Source organism: Caretta caretta, chromosome 6 (assembly GCF_965140235.1).
Source record: "Caretta caretta isolate rCarCar2 chromosome 6, rCarCar1.hap1, whole genome shotgun sequence".
Lineage (NCBI taxonomy): Eukaryota > Metazoa > Chordata > Testudines > Cheloniidae > Caretta > Caretta caretta.
The window spans coordinates 127,184,734-127,199,362 of record NC_134211.1 but is presented as its reverse complement, the minus strand read 5'-3'; the positions used below and the strand labels follow the sequence as shown (position 1 = coordinate 127,199,362).

Sequence of the window (14,629 nt, the reverse complement as noted above, 5' to 3'; positions counted from 1 at the left end):
CTGAGGGAACTTGGCTTGTTTAGTCTGCAGAAGAGAAGAGTGAGGGGGGATTTGATAGCAGCCTTCAACTACCTGAAGGAGTTTGAAAGAGGATGGAGCTCGGCTGTTCTCAGTGGTGGCAGATGACTGAACAAGGAGCAATGGTCTCAAGTTGCAGAGGAGGTGGTCTAGGTTGGATATTAGGAAAAACAATTTCACTAGGAGGGTGGTGAAGCAGTGGAATGGGTTACCTAGGGAGATGGTGGAATGTCCATCCTTAGAGGTGTTTAAGGCCCGGTTTGATAAAGCCCTGGCTGGGATGATTTAGTTGAGACTGGTCCTACTTTGAGCAAGGGGTTTGACTAGATACCTCCTGAGGTCTCTTCCAACCCTAATCTTCTGTGATTCTATGATAACTTTTAAGGGACTGACACTTTCTCAGACCTTCCAGTTAGGGCCTCTCTCTCCTTGGCAAGTAAATTAAACCAATTTAGACCTAGCACTCTAAATTCAGAGGCAGTGCAACAGTAAGTTACATACTGGTAAGTGAGTTTGAGTAAGTGTGAGGTCTGGTCTAAGCACAAAGTGGCACCAGTTAACAAAAGCTGTAATGTTGCACTGATTTTGCTAAACAGGTGCCGTTTGTGCATGGACACTCTTACGTTGGTTTAAACTTGGCTGATACCAGCTTAGCCTGACATTTATAACTCTCATATTCCATTTAAATACCCTCCAATATCCTCGGGTGCCCTCAGCAGCAACATCATTGGCAAGTGATCTCAGGGAATTAGTCAGTATTTACAATTCATCATTCCCAGAAGCATAATTTTTGAAGTCCATGTTTTTGGGAAGGGCAGCAACTCCATGGCATGAATACCAAACACTAGCCCCATCCTCCTCCTCTCCACTCCCAGGCATTGGCCATGCAAAGAAGGTAGATTACATAGGAGTACAGATAGTGGAAATTTCTGCCTGCAGCACTTATTGTTTACCCAAACCATGCTGAAAGTGATTAACGAAACAAGCCCGCAGCTTGCAATATATTCCTTGCTCAGCAGACGTATGATCAGAAGATTGAGTTCTACGAGTTGGTTGTAAACCTCTCAGGTCAAAATGAAACATACTGAAATATAAATAAAAAATATATTTACTCTTCTCTTTAAGAATTCAATCCCTAGAAATAGGCCCAGCTAAACATCTCCCACAGCAAAAATCCCTGTCTATATTTAAACTAATTATTTGTATCTTTTAACTGCTTTGCAAGTCTACAGAAAGAGGCAAGTCAAAATTTCTCATCTCTGGGGTTTTCGTATACTGATGAAATTGCCAACAGAAGAATCACAAATATTTATTTTAATGATTCAGCTCCCAACTTTACACAGCACAGTCACGGGAAAGTCATGTGGATCAGCAAATCAACCTCCCTAGCTAGTACACACAACATGCACGCACGCCACTTACTGGGTGATTTGCTGATCCGCACGATATTTAAATGACTGCGCTAGATAAATATGGAAGCTGAATCGCTGAAATAAATATCTGTGATTCTTCTGTCGGCACTGCCGTAGGCCTGCATGGACACATCATTCTAGAGAAACCGTCACGATAGCAACCAGCCACTCAGCAGCATAAATAAATTCCTCTTACATTGACCAATTGGACCAAATTGTCATACAGAGGTGCCTAAACACCGGAAACATTTGCATGCACCGTTGCACAGCCCCTTAGTTGCACACATGAACAGGCCTGTATCCATTTGTACATGCATAACCTTGGACACCACTGGTGTGGGGCAGACTTAGCTGAAAGACTTTAGGTACCTGTTTTAGAACATGTGGCTCACCATTTGGTCTTGCTTTTCCTCATGCTCCTCCTTATGGCTAGGATATCCTTCTATCCTCCTTTGCAACCTTGCTGTCCTCCATCACAGCTCTCACGTCTTCCAGATGGCCCCCACTCCCTCCCTCCCACACACACACTTCCCTTGTCCGCACAATGGCATCTTGTTCCCCAAGCTTATACCATAGGCCACAGGTTTTGCAATGAGCTCTTTATGGGCAGACCCGGGAGCCAAGCAAATCCACCACAGACTTCCCATTGGCACGCAATAGGAGATAAAATAGGTGGAGACACTAACAAAAAACTGCACCCTCAACAAGGCAGCTGACGTGTCTGTAAACAGAGTGGCTTGAAAAGGTTTCAAAAGGGAAAAATAGATTCTAGAGAAAGCAAATAACCAGGTTCCGATCCATTTAGGGATCTGGGTCTGATCTTGCCAAGCACTGAGCGCCCTCAGCCCTCCTGAAAGCAATGGGAGGCCAGGGCACTCAGCCTCCCTTGGAAACGCTCAGCGCTTTCCACAGTCGAGTCCTTAGTCTCCACGGACAGGCTGAAAGCAGCAGTGGGGGTTCAGCTGTTCTAGTCTATATCAGTTCTACCAAGCTCATCACCAGAGCCTCTGAGCACCTGCCGGTTGTGCATAAAGCACGGTGACTACCTGGTCTGTTCGCGGCCCGCACGCTGAGAAGTTATACTGTATAAGCAACACGGGGGTCTGGATTTTAAGAAGTGAAGTCACGCTCCAGTGCAAAAACAGCATCAAAGGCGGCTGCTGCAGCAAAGAGACACAGCTCAACTCTGCTGGTTCTAGGCCGGCTCTTTGCAGACTGACCGCTGAAGACCCAAATTGCACACTTCCCTCCAGAGCCACCAAGCTAGACCAGGAAACCCTGCTCTCACGGTGACAGCTTGTAATTGTAACACATGGTTTTCAATGCACCACACTAACATGGGTGCACAGTTAGCTCAATTGTAACGTTTGAAGGATGTTGTTAACATCTTCTTGGTGGGCCTCCTAATATCCCACTCCTGGGGCCCACATAAATCATAGATGGATGTCTGGGAGGGCCCTCAAGAAGTCCTCTAGTCCATTCCCCCTGCACTGAGGCAGGACTAAGCATACCTCAGCCACCCCTGACAGAGAGAGGCGCCCATTTTACTGATGGGGAAACTGAGGCAGAGAGCAGGGCTGTCACTTGCCCAAAGTAACCCAGCAGGCTGGTGGCACAGCTGGGACTAGAACCCAGGTCTCCTCAATGCCAGTCCAGTGTACTAGCCACTAGGCAACACTGCATCCCATGTTGAGGTGCTGAGGGTGAAAACACAAAGGAGATTTAAAAAAAAACTCTGTTCTTTTAAGTAACAGGGGAAAAAAATGTACCCCTTCTGTGCCTAGCAGTTCCTCCTCTGCTTCCAGTTTGGTCTATTTTCTGAGTTTCTAAACAAACAAACAGAGGAGAAAAACTCCTATTATAAATGTAATGCATTTAAACTTCACAACCATATTACAACCCCACCAAAACACTCCAGGGTGTGTTTTATTCCATCATTTATTCAAGGTTGATAGAGCTGACAGCACAAGCCCACAGGGCTGATGCCGTGCACCAGCTACGTGTTGTGGGCCAGCAAATCATCCCCCACTGTGAATTAATGACAACTGTATTTGCTATGATGCTGCCACATGTGGGGGAAATCCTGCTCATGCTGTGGGGGGAGTCACCCCTGTGCAGAGGGCCACCAGAGCAGCAGCAGTCCCAGGGGCGGCCCCAGAGGCTGTTGAAACAGTGGTCCCCGGAGGCCTCAGAGCAGCGGGTGTCCATTGGCCCCTGGGACCTCCCAGGAGCTGCTGTGCCCCAGGGCTCTCCAGAGCAGCTAAGATTTAGTCAGGGGTATTTATAGTAAAAGTCATGGACAGGTCACGTGCCATGAATTTTTGTTTATTGCCCGTGAGCTGTCCATGACTTTTACTAGAAGTCCCATGACTAAATCCTAGCCTTAGTTATGTTCACACGCACACACACACGCACAGTTAGATAAAAACATAAATACTCTTGCGGAAGATTGCAGTGGACCTGTCACCATCTCAGGGTAACTGCACCTCCATCCCCCTCCCTGTATTCCCTCCAGGAGCACCCTCTCAGGTCCCACGTCTCCAGCCGTCACCTGTCTCTGCACAGCTCCCTGCCTTACGCTGGGATATCCCCAGCATGCCACTCCGCCTACAGATACCACCTGTGCTTTGCTTTCTCCATGGGCTACGACCAGCACATTGCCAGCAGTTACATGTTACTACAAAGCTCTTCTTAAGCAAGCATATTTATTTGTAAGGCAAAAGCATTACAGAGCAAACATTTACATAAAGGTCCTGGGCCACGCTTACCAGAGGTCACCCACCAGTCTTATGGGACCCTAGCCTTTACAATCCTACCCCAAGGGTTGGGGGCCTACTGGGACAGAAGGTCCTGTCCATTTTCTGGATCACAAAGGAGGCCCAGAGTCAGTTTAAATCCAGTATTTTTATATCAAAAGCCCTTTGTTGTCTGTTGGTCTGTGGAAAACTCAGTTGGAGCCAGTATATGCAAGTCTCCCCAGAGGCAGTACCTTTCTGGAGGTGTTTACAACCTAAGGCCTGGTCTACACTAAAAAGTTAGGTTGACCCAGCTACATTGCTCAGGGGTATGAAAATCCACTCCACTGAGCAGCGTAGTGAAGACAACCTAATCCCCAGTGTTGACAGCACTAGGTGACAGAAAAATCCTCCTGTCGACCTAGCTGCCGCCTCTCGTAGAGATGGGTTACCTGAGCAGAGGGGAGAACCCCGCCCTTTCTCAAAGGTAGCGTCTACACTGAAGCGGTACAAGGGCACACTGTAGTGTTCCAAGTGTAGACAAGCCTTAAGTGATTCACCTTAATCACCCCCACACACAGTTTTTGGTTTGGGGGTGGGGAGGGGGAATACCCCTCGTCCGTGGAGTTGCACCACAATCCCTGGCCCACAGTGACATAAACCATTCAAGCAATTAATACAATATAGTCCTCAAAGATCCCGCAGCCGCTTGTAGTATCTGTCTCAGTAACGCAACTTCATGCCTTTGACTTCAGAATGATAACACACGAGAACCCCTAAAGAGACAGAGAAAGCAGGCTGCTCCCTAAAACAGAGAGACCCAGCTCACTGCATTTTACTCTAGGCTGGCTGGTTGCAGACTGACTGCTGTTAAACTTGGATCACCCCCAGCAAATGGGGGCAGGAAAACCACTGAGCATTTAAAGTGATAGCTTATAATTTTAATACTGTTTGCAATACACCACAGCATTCCTCACGTGGGTCTGGGCCGGAACCCCCAGCACTGTACAAGTATGTCAGTTATGCAACTATATGGGTACTTACAGAGTTTATAGGTACTAGAACAGAGCCAAAAAACACATTAGATTTAAGAGATGGAGCCTGATTCTCACAGGACTTACATCCATTTATGCCTATGCAGCACCATTGACTTAAATGGAGTCTCTGCAAGTTATCATAGAATCACAGAAGATTAGGGTTGGAAGAGACAGATCATCTAGTGCAACCCCCTGCTCAAAGCAGGACCAACCCCAACTAAATCAGCCCAGCCAGGGCTTTCTCAAGCCTTAAAAAGTGCTAAGGAAGGAAATTCCACCACCTCCCTAGGTAACCCATTCCAGTGCTTCACCACCCTCCTAGTGAAATAGTGTCTCCTAATATCCAACCTAGACCTCCCGCACTGCAACTTGAGACCACTGCTCCTTGTTCGGTCATCTGCCACCACTGAACTCCATCCTCTTTGGAACCCCCCTTCAGGTAACTGAAGGCTGCTATTAAATCCCCCCTCACTCTTCTCTTTTGCAGACTAAATAACCCCAGTTCCCTCAGCCTCTCCTCGTAAGTCATGTGCCCCAGTCCCCTGATCATTTTCGTTGCCCTCCACTAGACTCTCTCCAATTTGTCCACATCCTTTCTGTAGTGGGGGGCCCAAACCTGGACGCAGTACTCCAGCTGTGGCCTCACCAGTGCCGAATAGAGGGGAATAATCACTTCCCTCAATCTGCTGGCAATGCTCCTACTAATGCAGCCCAATATGCTGTTAGCCTTCTAGAAGGAAAGAGATATCAATGTAAGCAGCATTGCCAACCCCAAACATTCATAAATCAGCAGTCAGGCCCCAAAAGATTATTAATTTAAAAAATAATAAAATTGGGGTTCTTTTTCTTTGCCTTGTGAGCACTCAGGACTCATTTCAGACTTTTCCCTGCAACCATAAGGTCTAGAAGCTCCCGTTTTTTAAATTAGGCTGAAATTCTAACAATCACTTGAGTCCAGTAGCTGGAGCTTTACCTAAATCAAAGATCACAAGTTGCGATAAGCATCAAAACAGGTGGCAACTCTTTGCAAGCAGGATTTGGTGTGGACTTGCTTCCTTCAGCTTCAAGATGTGGGTGTTTGCAGAAACTATGCCTCTGACTAGTGTGCTGAACAAGAACTCAATTTACGTTGTAAGGAAGACTTAGTATTCTAGGCTGTGTGAGCCCTTGACTTGGCAAGTTTTCCTCTCAGCCTGCTGACCACCTGCCAGGTTAAAAAAAAAACCTCACTGTTTTACTGTAGTTCTGATTTTTAAATAGATCCATTAACAATGCAATAGTCTGACTCACCACACCAGTGCAGCCAATAAAACTGACTCCTCATTAATGGGTTTTTTTCACCACCATCCTAGAAAGTTTGGCAGCGAGTTTAGTCATTGTAGTCATCACAGAAACAATCTCTATACAGTGCCTTCAAATTGCTTCTCCTCGATAAACTGTGACCCAATAAAGTGGCAACGTTTGGCCAAGGTTACACTTCAAATGCTTCCACCTGGCAGGCACCCAGTACAAACCAGATGGATAAATACTGGTGCAGGATGCTTAACACAGACTTCTTATAAAGTAGCTATTCTTTGCATGCTGATGATATTTAAGTAGGATTACTGTAAGCAGGGAAATAGTCCCGCTCTTGTGGGGAACTTTCCTGGCTTCTGCACTACCCCAGTGAAGTGGGCTAGCGAAAGGATCCGAGTCCTCGCTCCCACTTCCTTCACCCAGTGGCCTCCCTGCCCTTGAGGACTCCCCTTCCACTCTCCTGCCTGGCAGAGTCCTCGTAACCCCAACAAGGCTGGGCCCAGGATTCCTGGGGGGGCTCAACCCCCAACCCTGCTGTGGTCACACAGATCAGAGGCTAGGTTTTCCCCACTCCGGGGTACTCTCCCTGCACTGGGCACTTCTCTGACCCACTGACCATTACATACAAGTTAAAGCAAATGCAAGTTATTTTATCAACAATTAATTTTAAAAAGAATAAGGAAAAATGGGAAAGGTTAAAGGAAACACATCACCCCGCTCTGTGGCAGGGAACATCACAAACAGTGTCTCTGGTGTCCGGGCAGTTCACAGTCGATTCCTTGTAGGTCCCAGGCCCCTTCTCAGGCCCTGGCCGTGCTGTAGGGATGCGGTGGGTTGGACACTTGCTCTGGTGGTGGCCACACGCTCTCAGGCTCTCAGTGGTAGGACCCTTCTTCCCAGTGTCGCCCCCGCTCTGTTGGGGTTACGATCCAAGCCTGGCCTGCAGAGCCTCTTGGCTGAGGCATCTCCCTGTGCTGGGCCCGCTGCCCAGGGTCCCTCTCGCTCTCCCCAGCTGCTCACCGCACCCAGCTCCGGACTGCTCCAGCCCCAGCTCCACCACTCGGTCTCTGCACGGCTGCTGCTGCTGCCTCCAGCTCCCTGGGCTGCTTCTCTGGCCTCTCTGGCTCTGGTTGCTGCAGCTCTGCTCCCAGGACAGGTCTGCTCTGCAGGCTGCTTCTGTGACTCTGCTCCCAGCACGGACCTGCTTCCTGGGCTGCTTCTCTGGCCCCTCTGGCTCTGGTTGCTGCAGCTCTGCTCCCAGGGCAAGTCTGCTCTCTCTGGGCTGTGCCTCTGGCTTTGGGGCTGCAGCTCTGCTCCCAGGACAGGGTCTGCTCTCTCTGGGCTGCTTTTCTGGTCCCTCTGGATCTGGCCCAGCTCAGCTCCCCAACTCAGCTCGGGCCCCTGCTTTCTCCTTAGCTCAGCCCCACTCTGTCTGACCCAAGCAAATCCAGCTCACACAGAGGATGGGACCCCCCTGACTCTCTGATTAGCCTGCCTGCCCTGTCATTGAGGCTGACCCGGAGCATTGGCCTCTCCCCATTGTTCCTGGGGACTGTCAGTCTCCGGGTCCTGATTTCCCATCGACCCTTCCCCTTTTAGTACTGGGAGCTAGCAACTAAAACACCCCCTCCGAATGTTAGTAAGGGGGCAACAGTCCCCTTACGTTACTGTACACATCCTTTAATATTTGATAGGGAGAATAGAAGGAAAGCGATCACTGTCAGCTCTCTCAAGCCCAGGTTAGAACACAAATTACCACTGAGCCACAAGTGCCTTAAGCTTCACTGAACATCCTAGCAAAGGAGATTAAAAGATTAAATCTGTAAACGACTCATCCTAACTCTGCTTTGTGAGATCTTATAGGGTGAATTTAGCCACTCCCATCCCCCTCTGCACAAAGTCTCAGTAAATCACAGGTGAACTAATGGGGAGGTTGTACAACTCTACGACCACTGCTAGGACAATACTCCTCACTGGAGCGGCACCGAAAACAATTGTACTTCTCCTGGGGAAAATGGTGAGATTTCAAAAAATTTTCCCATCCCCAATGAGGTCAAAAAGACAACCACCAAAATTTCAAAAATGTTCAGAAACCAAAAGAGAAAATCAGTTCAAGTCAATTAAAACACATTGTTTAGATCATTTCATAACTTTTAATTTTGATTTCAACCTTTTTCAAATTGACTTCCATTTTGAAAAACTCATTTCTAGCCAAAAGAAGTTCTTCACAGCCTGATAATTTTGAAACGCTTTTTCATTCCCCCCCCCCCCATGGGAAATTTGTCAAAACTGACCCTTTCCTGTGAAAAATTTCAATTTTGACAAATTGGGGTTTTTCTAGAGAAAAATGTTTTGTTAAAAATTCCTGACCAGCTCTACCCCTGTCCCGAAGCTGGAATAGGGACCATTACCCTTGTGCACTCACCAATACTAGGGCTTATTGCAACTGGATCCACATGAACTCTTCCCCCACAAACCTTCCACTGTACACTTATGTAGAGCCCATCTGCACTGAGCCCACCAAATGCAGAACTCCCCTGCATGCCACCTCCACAGCCAGCTACCCCACCTGCAGAGCCAAGGTGGTTCTCCACTGCCGAGAGGCAGGAACCTTTCCCATGCTGCTATGCTTCTACTGGACTGGGCACTGGACTGGGACCCAGGAGATTTGGATTCTGTCGCCAGCTCTGCCAGAATGCACGTGTGATTTTGGAGAAGTCAGGTCATCTGTGACTCAATTTCTCATCTGTAAAATAGAGGTAGCTCTTCCTGTGTGTGTCTTGTGTATTTAGACTGTAAACTCTTTCAGTTAGGGACGGTCTCTTACTATATGTTTTATATGTTTACACCACAGCTAATACCATGGGATTCTAGGAACTACCAGTCAGTGTGAGATAACTCATCCTGTACCAGTGGCCATCTTGAACTAACTCACAGGTAGTGTCCCTGCCAAGACTAGAGGATCCACCTTTCCTCTTAAAGACACAATGCGCAGAAAACAAACAAATAGTTGCACACATTGTAGATACGTACATGACAGTCATGTCACCTGCATATTAGCCACCGCTGCTTTGGGATGGACACTATAAATTTAACACAGAATTGACACTGAAATGAACCAGTTGTTCAGAAACAGGAAATACAACATCAGCCTCTGTAGGAAAGGTCCTGCACCACTATATACTCTGCAGTTTTGCTCACAGGAAATGCAACCGACAACCTCTAGGGTCAGCTCTATGGCCCTCTCCAGCATGCGCTTGGTTACCTGTAACATCTTATCCGTTTCATTAGCTGCAAAGAACAGACTGAGCGTGCCACCACCACAATAAGACAAAAATCGAATTCTAAAATAAGAGGCCGATGTGCCAACTACAATAGGGATACAGGTGCCTTAGATACGGCTATGCTGCTGTAGATCATCATAGGATCAACACCTTCCACGCATCCCTTCATGTCCTCTGTGTGGTCCTATAAACAGCCCTCTGCAGTCCTATAAACGGCCCTCTGCCTCAGTTTCCCCCTTCAAGGGGCTTCTTCAGTAAATTACAAACCCTTTTATCCATGCACAGCCCTTCTCGGGTTCCAGCTGATTAAACAACAAGCATTCAAAGTCAAGTTCTCAAGTCCATCCATCTACCTCTACCAGGTCACTCCCAAGCCTTTCCTGCCTGCCATCCCACTCCCCAAGGTTCTCTGCTGGAACCCGCTCACTCCCAGCAGCCTCTGTACTCTGCTCTGGTCTCCCTGAGAACACTCTCTCTGCAGCTGCATGCTGCTCTTTAGAGACGCCTGTTCAGATGTCATCTACTTAGTAAGTAGGGTTGGCTGGCCCCAGGCCTCTAGCCCCTAAGGAACAAGCCACCCATCCTGTATTCTAATAAATGTTTGCTGCCTTTCACCCCACAGGGGGTTAATCCTACATACAGTACATAGGTATCAACCATGATGTTCTTACTCTGTCCATACTTAGGAAAAAGGGTCAATGGGAGTTTGGCCTAACTCAGGGTTTAGCCTATAGTATGTACAGCCAGCTGGCAAAGTTTGATAACTACTTTGGGATTCCACCATGGCAAGTGCTATATAGAAATGTAGGATCCTCATCATAAAGGCAACCTACAAAACAATCAAGAGCGCTCATTGCATGGCCTCCAATGCGCTTTTAAGATGGCTAACCCACAAACACGCAGGCACCTTGGCAAAATCATATCACAAGGAGTACAGAGAGTGGCTTCCATGGAAAAAGAAAAATATCTATTAGCAACATAAAAGAGACAAAAAGAAGAGACATAGAGGAGACAGTGCTCTCTGCAAGCAAACTGCAAACAAAACTAAATCAGATCTAGGGGGCATTATTATTATTATTAGTGTTCAAGCCCAAAACATGAAACTGCATAATTGTCTTCACCGTATTGCTTTTGATAACAGTTCCTCTGTAATGTCGTCGTATTGTGCCAGCAACAGAACACCAAATGAGGCTTTCCGGATTATCTGATCACTTTGTAATCTGTGTCGAAGCAGAATATCAAAATATGAAAATGAAAGATGTTTTTCTTCCCTTGTCCTCATCCCAAGTCTGAAACCAACAGTCTGGATGTGTGATGCTAAAATAAATCTAAAAGGCGCACCCATGTCCCAGCTCATCTTTGCTCAGAAATGCAATCTGATGTCATCAGGGCTGTGGAGTTCTGCACTGCGAAGAGAATCCATTGTTTCCCTTCCTTACCACATCACTGCCTTAGTAATAGCTGAACTGTTATGCAGTGGGCCTTGACCGATTCCTCTGTGTCAGATTTAAAACCAGCTTCCTCACGCACGCATGAAGGAGGAAGTAAATTAGAGCAATGGAGCTGTGGGAAAGGAGAAGGAACAGTGCAAATCCAGCAGCTTTCTCTTGCAGCATTTTGGCTACTCCGTGGTTGTAGCTGTGTGCATCACGAGGGGCCTGCTCCGAACCCCACTGAAGTCAATGGGAGCCTTCCCATAGACGCCAAAGGGGCATTAAAGGCCTTAACGTCTTTGCGCCCATTTTAAAGCAAGCCTCAGTGGACGCAGCAGCCATATAATCTGCTGTGTGTCCCTGCTGTGAAATGCACCAGGCCATTTAGTTTAATAACTGATGCAATGATAATTATATCTATTAAACATGACTGCCCCGCGTATAGTGAACTCCACAACACCATGGTTTGGAAAAGGTGTTGTCAGCGTAGGCTGACCCTGACGAATTAACTAGACACGCCGATTATGCCTAACGAGAGCCACAGGCCTGCCACGTCCAAATGTCCAACTCTATTAATTCAGTCCGTTTGCTGAATGTGTGCTTGGATTTTTGTGCAGCCTTAATGCTGGAAAAGAAAAGGGAATTCTCTAAAGGGAAGTCACTGAGCAAAGTACACAGATGCTTTCCGAAGCGAACATACGCTCGTAAACTATATTACTAATGATGAGTACTGGGAAGTCTCCTCCTCGAGTTCAACTATCACTTCACTTGATTTTCATTAGCTTACTAACCAGTGAGGGATACAAATCCTTACTCTTTGTGATTATACTTTGGCCTCTGTAAATGAAAAATACATTAGAGTGGGCTAGGTATCCCATGCATAACCCAGTCACCGCATGCATGGTCACTTTTTTTGGGGGGGGGGGGTGAATTATATGGGATTTTCTTTTTTAAATGGCAAAATCCCCAAATGCAAATGCACCAATTTTCTCCCATAAAAGGTGAGGGAAAAAAAGCATTTGCAACATCCACCTTGTGATTTCTTCACTTTGTTCAGTGAAGAAACCTTGTTCTAACAAACCAGAAGCGTCTGCTGAGCTAATGAACTCACATATTTCAGGAGGTTCTCTGGTAGTCATGGGGAACGCCTCCCTTAAGTCCATGAACGGTATGTGCCCGTAAAAATATGCCCCATGGCTACACTTCATGCACTGTTTCTGTAAAAAGCTTTTCTCCACAAATTAATTAGGGAGGTAAGCAGCTCTGAAAGCATGTCTGTTTCTGGTTGGGAGAACATCAGTGTTTGTGTGAAAGGGAGAAAGCAAATCCATTTTAAGTTTGTTTTTACTACTGTTGTCAGGTTTCATAAATTAGTTAAAATAACCATTATCTGATTTTAGTCAAATTATCCATTAGGAGTAAATTACCTGACTAATTCAAATTTTTTTCTCATCACAAATCCTTCATAAGCAGATTGACTCTTTATAATTGTTCAGTTTTGGGCCTGATCAAAAGCCCTTTGAAGGTCTTGGTCCTGATCTCCAAAGCCCTGAACGGCCCGGGCCCAGGGTGTCTAAAAATCCCCAAGCTCCAGGATGAAGACCGATGGATAACTCGCTCTTCAGCACAATGGGACTTTCTAAGATAGTCTTTGCCGAGACAAAATTTTCTCGGGGGCTGGTTCTCAACCATGGAAATAATTCCCCTTGGACTTAAGGATCATCACATGCCTCACCACCTCCCCCACTTCATGTCCTGGCACACTTCTCCCATTGGCCTTGTGTAATACCAAGAGAGGAAAGCCCACGCTGGCGCATAGGTGTAATTTGTCAAGGCATGTGTGTCAAGAAGCCAAAAATGGGGGCTTTGTCCATGCGCTGTGTTATAGTGCTGTTGGTACACGTCCCCCAAAGTTTTGAGCTGCCCCCGATGCAATCTCCTCTTTGATACCCCACATTGCTGTTTCTCCCACCTTCTCTGATCAGCTGGCACATTCCACCTGCCCAGAGCCTCTGGACTCCAGCCTTCCATCTGGTTCTGCCCGGGGCCCAGTGATGGCTGAACCTGGTGATATTCTGAACACAAAGAGCCCTCGGCCACGCTCGGCACTGTTTCCATCACTTCAAACTGACTCGACAGATGTTCTAGGCTACAGAGTGACCGTCCTGGAATCTTATTAGATAGGTCAACACAGAGCAGCACAGATATGTAAAAATAACCCCTGAACAAAACCAAGCCTTACACTGCAAGCATAGTTCAGCCACCAGGCAGAGGATGAGAAAAATGACCCACATGTGACATGTTAGTCATGTCTCAATGTACTACTGAAAGGTGCAAAGACACTGTAGTAAATAAGGGCTGTATAAGAACTAGTTTAGAACAGAAGTCTTTCAACAGAGTTCAGCGGTCTTTGGATCAGGCTCTTGGACCAATTTCAGCCTCTGGGTTCCTAGAAAATATTTCTGACTTTGATTTTTGTTATCCAGGTTGCGGACTGGTCCCCTAACTCACACAGTGTTGTTTCCGTTGCCTGGTTCAATGACTTAACCATTTCTAAAAATGGACAGCAAACAATGCATACTCTTGTTCATATGTGAACATACTTGTTTGCCCAGGAACATGGATTTTCCTGTGCACAACTATTCTCCAAACACGCAAGCAAACAAAAATTCTTGGTTTTGTGAGAGTGTTTGTGAATAGCAAATTAAAAGGGGACATGGATGGTCTCTACAGCTGCTTCATATTCAAACAAACAATTGCAAACAGTGAGCTAGATTCAATGGTAAATGCCAGCTGCTCATTGCTGACTGTTTACATTGCAGAAGTGGCAAACTGGATTTAACCAGCCAGTTCAACTGGGTTCACAGTTGCTTTTGCACCACCAGAGCAGCATAAAACAGCCAGAAAGTCCTAGTGAATCTGTCCCACTCTTTTTGCAGTATCCAGCCATGCAGATGCAGAAATATATCCTGTCCCAAATCTTTCCTTGGAAAGGATTGCATGAATTGTGTACTGCTTGCACACACACACACAGTATAATGCAACAAATGACTGATTGTGTGATTCTAAATGCTAATAGTATCGATGGTACATTTACTGTTCCCTAAAAATAATAATAAAATGTTGACAGCTTTTGTTGTTCCATTTGGTTTTGCTTTGCACTCCATCTGTGTCCCTTTCATATCTTGCTGCTCCCAGGTGGCAGGATGTCAGCATGTTATATTTAGAAAAAAGCAAGCAGTCTCTCTGGAATTCTCTTTCATCTGCCATATTATTATTATTGGGACCACCTACTTCCAGATGGAAATGCAGGCTGGCACACACTGTAAGCCTGCTCCATTACCTTCTGTTCACCACTGCTTTGCCAGTAAAGATTATGTCCATGGACAAACTGCAACTTCACTCCAATGGCAG

At 46.5% G+C, this 14,629-nt stretch overlaps 1 long non-coding RNA gene across 1 annotated transcript in view; it reads right to left on the bottom strand.

Moving 5' to 3' along the window:
• Positions 1-14,629, bottom strand: part of LOC142072376 (uncharacterized) — a 303,201-nt gene that overhangs the window by 235,255 nt on the left and 53,317 nt on the right. The gene's annotated exons all lie outside the window — the stretch shown is intronic.